Raw genomic sequence first — 7,994 nt, forward strand, 5'->3', positions numbered from 1 at the left:
ATGGAGAAATATATAACAGAATATATATATATATATATATATATATATATATATATATATATATATATATATATATATATATATATATATATTGCTGTCAAGGGGGATGGATGGATGGAAGGAAGAGAATAGAGTGACTTAGTCAGATGTGTGCACATTCAGAAACCCACCAGCAAAGAGGTGGAGCTGCAAAGTAGTAGAAATACGTTTGATGTACTAGCCAATAAAAAGTAACAGAACAACTGGTTGTTTTTAAAGGCGAATAAAAACGAATCTTTGCAGTATTTTTTTTTCAGTTTTTGTGGTTTTATTTTAACACAAATCGTGCACACAAGCCGTCTACTCATTTTCTTCGCTGCGTAGCCTGGCGGCGGGATCGGTGACTCTGAGCGCCAGCTGTGCTGCTCTTTCCGGTTCTTAGAGGACACACCGTGAGCAATCTCAGCACAGTAAGATTTGTTTCACATCAGCAGCACTTCCAGATCCTTGACATTGTGGACCAGAAACTTCCAGAAGCAGCTCGGCAGCATGTGCTTGGTTTTCTTGTTACTCCCATAACCAATGTTGGGCATCAGGATCGGGCCCTTGAATCTTCTCCGCACCCTGTTGTCGATGCCTCTGGGTTTGCGCCAGTGTCGCTCGGTTTTCACATATCGGTCTGACTGGTGCCTGATGAACTTCTTGGTCCTCTTTTTGATGATCTTGGGCTGCACCAGAGGCTGCAGGGCAGCCATGAGGCCGCAAAATAGATGGAAGCCACCTTGCAGGTAGCGCCAAGAAAGAAGGAAGGGGCGGCGATTCGCAAGGTATGATCACCATTGTGTATTAAAATGTGGTGTGTGTGTCTCTATCTCTGCACCATGGTATGTGTGCGTGTTTTGTCCATGTATTATGTGTTATGTGTGCATGACTGTGTTCTATACATGTGTGTGTGTGTATCTCTGCATATGTGGGGGTGTATATGTCTATATCTCTGCATGTGACAGCTGTGTGTGTGTGTCATAGTGTATGTGCAAGTGTCTTGTGTATATGTTGTCTGTGTATGTATCTGTGCATAAGTGGTATGTGTGTGTGTCTTCCTATATTGTGTGTATGTCTCTCTGTGTGTCCTGTGTATGTTGTGATGTGTGTGAATGTCTGTGTGTATCTGTGTGTCTGTGTGCATGCAAAAATGCATACAATATGTACTCAATACACTCACATGTGCAAGTTTGGCCCTTTGCAGGTGCTGTGGATCCAGAAATGAGTAAAACGTCATTTTAGAGCAGTGAAATGGCTCAGTTCAGTGAGTGAAAGTGTTGGCAGCACAAACCTGCTGTGAGTTTCTACCAACACCCCCAAATTATTGTTCTCTGGCCTCCACATGCCTGTACAAACACACACACACACACACACACACATACAACAACAACACAAAAACCCAAAACAATTATAAATCTTTTAAAGTCATTTCAGTAAGGCAGATCAGGGAGCTATGAGCTTTGTAGTGGTTTGAATAGGAATGGTCCCCATTGGCTCACACATTTGAATGCTTGGTCATTAGGGAGCAGGGTTTCTTGACAGATTAGGAGGCGTGGCCTTTCTAGAAGTGTGTCACTGGGGGTGGCTGGGGGGTTTCAAACACTCAATCCAGCTACACCATTGTCTCTCCCTTCCTGCTGCCTGTAAATCTGGATGATCAGCTTCTCCAGCACCCTGTCCGCCTGCATGCCACCATGCTTCCCGTCATGCTGAGGATGGGCTAAACCTCTGGATGTAAGCCAGCCCCGGCTGCTGTCTTTTGTGAGAGTTGCCGTGGTCATGGTGTCTCTTCACAGCAAAGAGCACTGAGCAGACAAACAGCAGCTCCACTAGTAATTATCACAGCAGATCACTGTGCGAGCATTCTGACATCTGCCTGAGAATGCTCCTGGGTGGGCCTCAAGGAGACCGTGATGCATTAGGGGTAAAGGGCAGTTTTCAAATGAAGAAATAAGGGAAGGAACAGAAGCGGAAGAACATTCTGGTAAAAGGTACAGGTGCTGTCTTGTGGCCTCACTGAAAAGACATCTCCAAAGGAGGGCTCTCCAAGAAACAGGCGTGAACAGTCCTCCTTGGAAGTAAGAAACAACTGTGTTCTGCTCTTTCTGTGCTTTCTGTTCTTCGGTCCTATCCTGTCCTGTTCTATCTGTCCTTTCTGTCCTATCTGTTCTGTCTGTTCTGTCCATCATGTCTGTCTGTCTGTCCTGTCTTGTCGTGCCATGTCCTATTCTATTATTTCCCCATCCAGGCTGCGTGTCCACTCTGTCCTCTACTCTGTCCTGCGCATTCACTATACGAGCCTTGGGAGCCAGTTATGACATCAGTAGATACGCCAGAACATGTCTTCACTGTTCACAGAATCATGAAAAATATCCAATATGGCAGTAGACAACTTTGTCCTGCGTCCTGTTCAGTACAGAGATAGATTACAGCAGCATCTTCTCCCACGATACCATCATTGGTATATGTAGCTGTGTATGTGTGTGAGAGAGAGGTGGCTACCAGTAAAGGGAGAAGCCACATATCTAGTAACAATTCTGCTTTAGTTGCTGTCTGTTTGTAGTGGTAAATACTTGAAAAGGGAAGCACTAATCCTCGCTATCACCGGCACTGTAGGGTCCTGTGGCATCTGTGAGGTATTTTCATATCAATTAGATTTATATCAGTAAATTAAACATCCATACAATAAACTTAGAGCCAATTGATATTGATAAACTTCCCACCTAGATAAGACAAATTGTCCTGTAATAACCCATCCCTTACAAGACAGTCATAGCTACCTGTGACTAATTAAAGCCACACAGGTTCCTGTCATCTTCATCCTTCATCTTCTCTTCTTTTCCCTCCTCCCCTATCTCCCAGTCTTTCCTAAACTTTCTCCCTGCCTTACTTTTTCACTGTCCAATCACAGGCTTTGTCTTATCTTGTGCCTGCCCTCACCTGAATATCAACCACATCTGTTGCTATAACAAAATATTCCAAGAGAATCAAATTTAAGGAGGAAAGGTTTGTTCTACCACATGCGTTCCTGAGTCCAGAAGTGTCTGTACTCAGCTGGTTCCACTAATTTAGGTCTGACTAGACAGAACATGGTGGTTTTGTGGGTGCTGTGGCTTCATTATGGTGGAAGAAGGGTCTGAGGGTCACCACTCGTGACCTCCCATAGACCCCACCTCTTAAGAGTCCGTTCTGCCAGTCAGTGGGCTGACCTCCTGATGAACTTAGTCCTCCTGACCCATCCTCAAGGACTCTTCTCAGCATTGCCATGTCACAGACCAAATGAGCTTCTGTACACGAGCTTCCATACATGAACTTCCATACATGAGCTTCCATACATGAACTTCCATACATGAGCTTCCATACATGAGCTTCCATACATGAGCTTCCATACATGAACTTCCATACATGAGCTTCCATACATGAGCTTCCATATATGAACTTCCATACATGAGCTTCCATACATGAGCTTCCATACATGAACTTCCATACATGAGCTTCCATACACAAGTTTCCATACATGAACTTCCATACACGAGCTTCCATACATGAACTTCCATACATGAACTTTCATACATGAGCTTCCATATATGAACTTCCATACATGAACTTCCATATATGAACTTCCATACATGAACTTCCATACATGAACTTCCATACATGAGCTTCCATACACAAGCTTCCATACATGAGCTTCCATACACGAGCTTCCATACATGAGCTTCCATACATGAACTTCCATACATGAGCTTCCATACACGAGCTTCCATACATGAGCTTCTATACATGAACTTCCATACATGAGCTTCCATATATGAACTTCCATACATGAGCTTCCATACATGAACTTCCATACATGAACTTCCATACATGAACTTCCATACATGAACTTCCATACATGAGCTTCCATACACGAGGTGTGGGGCATTTCATATCCAAATCACAACAGCATCTCTATGGTTAAACAATAACAAGGTATAACAACAAGGTTAAGTGCCTGTTAACTTACTTGTTAATGTATATTTGTCCGTATTTATGCTACTGACTTAATTTACAACCTTTATTGTGGACCTTTTATGAAGCTCAAGCCCATTCTACTATTTATCAATAAAGTCAAATGTTGTATCAAAACCAAACCTTTTTTTGCTAAAAAAAAAATAAGTTTAATAACAAGAATTGTTATAGTGCCAAAATAACTATAAATTGATTATCTTAAGATACAGAAAGAAAAATTGACCTTTAGCCAAGAAATTTCTATTTTGGTGTTGAATTTTTATTTAGTAGTTGTTTTTAACGTATATTTAGCACATTTTTATTTCAGACATGGTAGTTTGAAACTCCTGGAGATCAATTTTACCTCCCTTCCCTCTCCTCTCCTCTCTCCTTTCCCCTCCCCTCCAGTGCCCTTCACTCCCCTTCCCTGCTCTCCCCTTCCCTCTCTCCCCTTCCCTCTCTCCCCTTCCCTCTCTCCCCTTCCCTTTCTCCCCTTCCCTCTCTCCCCTTCCCTCTCTCCCCTTCCCTCTTTCCCCTTCCCTCTCTCCTCCCCATTTCCCCTCCTCTCCTCTCTTCTGCCCTGCCCTCTCCTTCTCTCCACTCTCTCTTCTCTCACCTTTTCCCCTCCCCATTTCCCTCCTCTCCCCTGTATCTCTCTCTGGACTAGAACAATTTCATAGTTAACACTGCATAAAATTGTCAAAACAAACTGAGCATCGTCAGCACCTTTGAATTCTGTCACTTGTGTATTTGTTGTTGCACATCAAAGGGAAATATTTAAAGAAATGCGACATATCATAAAGAATAGCTATTTACAACTGACCGTAGGTGTTAAATTTCTCTTTAACTGGTGTTTTCCCCCTTTGTTTAAACATTCACAAACCTAGAGAAGCTTCCATAGTTTCTATATTTCTAATGCCAAATCCATAGATATATTTCTTGTATTAGATTGACGTTTGCATTTTAACAACTTTTTAAAAGACTTGCTAAGTTGTTTTATAGTCCAACTAGATTGCCATATATAAGCAAATGTGGTTTATTTTAACAAATATAGCAATGGCACTAATCATACTGATATCAGTAATTAATATTAGTATTATAACTGAACCTCATAAACAAATGCTTGCACATATTCATTCATTTATCCAGGCATTGGTTGTTTTTATTCGCTCATCAGAAATGCATCAGATAAATGCCTAGTTACTAGTTACAACCTTCATTGTCAGCTTAGATTCAACAACTAGTTTTTCCTTAATAATTTCATGGCATCTGACCAAGTACTACAGCAAGATTGGAGCTTTTGCTCTTAACTGTGAACCTCAAACAGAATAATTTGGCATTCCTTCTGAAATGCAGATTCTGAGCCATATTTTGCCAGTCATTGTTAAATCTGCTCTGCATGTGCTTATAGAAAGTCCAGATGTCTCCCTACATAGTTCTCAGAGATCTCAAGCTTGAGCCTCCTTCTGGTTGACACTGGGCATGACCAGGACAAACAGCAATCTTTGAACATTGGCCATGACCAGGGCCCCACTCCTCACTTTTTCTTATCTCTTTTCTAGTTCCTACTGTTGAAAGGTAAGATTTCATCACTGAACCTCTGAAATTACCTACTACAATTATACCAAAATGAGATTGTCTGTCTGAGTCCCTTCCACTCCACCTGTTTGCCAAGGTAGAAGACTGAACATCTCAAGTACAGTGATGAAGAAAAGGAAAAGAGAGAGGCTGGGGACAGAAGGGGGAAGGTAGATGAAGACTGAAAAAGAAGGGAAGGAAGGAAGGAAGATAGGAATGGAAGGAGAGGAAGAGAGGAGAGGTGAGGAGAAGAGGAGAGGAACCAAATGGAAGACAAAGGGGAGGGAAGGAGAGGAAAGGGAAGAGGAGAAGGGAAGGGAAGGTGCAGAAATAAGGAAAGAGAGGAGAGCCAAATTGGTCTTTAGGCTATAAATGACCATATCTGTGATAAAACTGCATTCACTCTATATAACAGCAAATTAAGAATTAAAACAAAAGATTACTAAACCTGGCACAGCAATAATATCTATCCAAACTAAAATACACAGAAAATAAAACGCTGGAAAAAGTCAGCAGCCTAATATATACGTGACTGGAGTTCCCAAAGGAAAAAGTGTGATGCCCAAAGCATGCTACATCAGAAAACAACACACGTGTATAAAGTCAGAACTGCACTTCTCTTCCTCGGGAAATCCTGTTAAAAGAATGAAAAACAACTGAGAAAATATATGAGGGGAAAAAAAGACTCAAACATAAAAGCTCTGCTCAGCAGTTCACAGTAGATAAATGAATGCACAAAGAGGTTAGTAGCACCATTAGTGACCACGAAGGCACAATTTAAAACCACAGCCTTTGGGATAGGGAAAAAATGATGGATCCTACTAAATATTAATAAAGAACGTAGAGAAACGGACACCCTCAGTCATCGCCAGTGGCAATAAACTAGTACAACCACTTTGGAAAATAGTTTACGGTGTCTTAAACATGAGCATAAACACAATGGTTCAGACACTCTGCTCCAAGATAAATAAAATTGTATGTTCATATGAAAACTTGTGCACAAGTGTCCACAATAATGTCTACAATAGGTTCAAGCTGAAGACAACTCAATGGTTTAAGAACATATATGGCATATTACCCATCAACAACAGGGGGATGAGTTGCCGATTAGCACATAACGCAATGCAGTCTAAATACCACCCTCAGTGAAAGAAGCCAGACGGTGGAGAGTTTATCACACATGCTCCTGTGTACATGGAATTCTACAAAGCACAAACTGATCAGCAGAGACAGAAAGCAGGTCAGCTGTTGCCTGGGGACCATCGGTGGGTGGAGGAAGACACAAGGGAGGAAACCAGAAGGGGGAACGCAGACTCCATTGCCAGTGAAAGCCAAGTTCAATTCCCAACAACCACATGGCAGATCGAAACTGTCTGTATCTCTGGTTTCAAGGGACCCAGCACCCTCACACAGAGAGGATGCTTGCAAAACACCAATGCACTTTAAAAGTGAAACTAAAAATATCTTTGAAATATGTACCCCAAAATGACTTCAAATCCATGTTCATGCTTCTGCCTAGCCCCATACTGCATCTAACCACTATGATTGGCACTGCTTTGTCTGCCTTCTTCCCAGTTGCTGATAAACAAACAGCTTTCAGAGAAGCATCTTGGGTAAGGGTGCTTCAGCTGCAGCTCAGAAAGCTGAGGCTTAGAGCTGCTGCAAGGAGCCCACTTTGGGGGAAGCGGCTTCAGAGCCCACATTATCCTGCAGAAAATCTGTTTGTTTCTTCTAGTTGTTAGACATAGTGAAAACCCACCTGCTCAGCCTGAGCAACTGTTTCAATCAATAATTAAGTAACGTTAAGGTCCCGATCTATACAAACTTATCAATATTTTCACTGAAAAGGAATCAATACACAGAGAGGGAGGCATCTAACTAAACCCTTTTAATGGCCATGTTTTGGCTGTGAGACGTAAATGAACTGATCACACAAGTGGCCGATATCGGGTTGCCAATGAATCTCACTTTTCCAAACCTTCCCACCAACCCAGCTTAACACCCTCCCTTGGCAGTACATTACCTTGATAAAGTTTTTCTCTCTGCACTCTACTTGAGACTGGGCATTCTCTTCTATTGAGTGGAAGAAAGTTGCAGAGTTAATTATTGATAACTATTTCCAGACAGTGTGTTAGTACTTGAATCGCTTAATGCTAACACAACTTCATAAGGGAGGAATCATTATTCATTTCCATCTTATCCACGAAAGAAAAAGGCTCTGAAGTGTTAAGTACCCATCCCTGGATCACAACAGCTAGCCAGGGTTAGAGCCGTGATGTCAACCTAGTTCAAATGTCCTTGCCATATTCAACTTAACCATAGTAACATGTTATTGTCACCTAATGTGCCCTGCTGGCCACAGTGAGCCCCTGTGGCTCATGCCCAGCCAGTGCACAGACACAGTG

General features: G+C 42.1%; 1 pseudogene across 1 annotated transcript; it reads right to left on the bottom strand.

The window, feature by feature from the left end:
- Nucleotides 1-339: 339 nt before the first annotated feature.
- LOC308427567 (large ribosomal subunit protein eL32-like) lies at nucleotides 340-755 on the bottom strand (annotated as a pseudogene). The gene has a single exon. The product of its transcript is annotated as a large ribosomal subunit protein eL32-like (transcript).
- Between the last annotated feature and the right edge of the window lie 7,239 nt (nucleotides 756-7,994).

This window comes from Micromys minutus, assembly GCF_963924665.1.
Source record: "Micromys minutus genome assembly, chromosome: 11".
NCBI classification, from domain to species: Eukaryota; Metazoa; Chordata; class Mammalia; order Rodentia; family Muridae; genus Micromys; species Micromys minutus.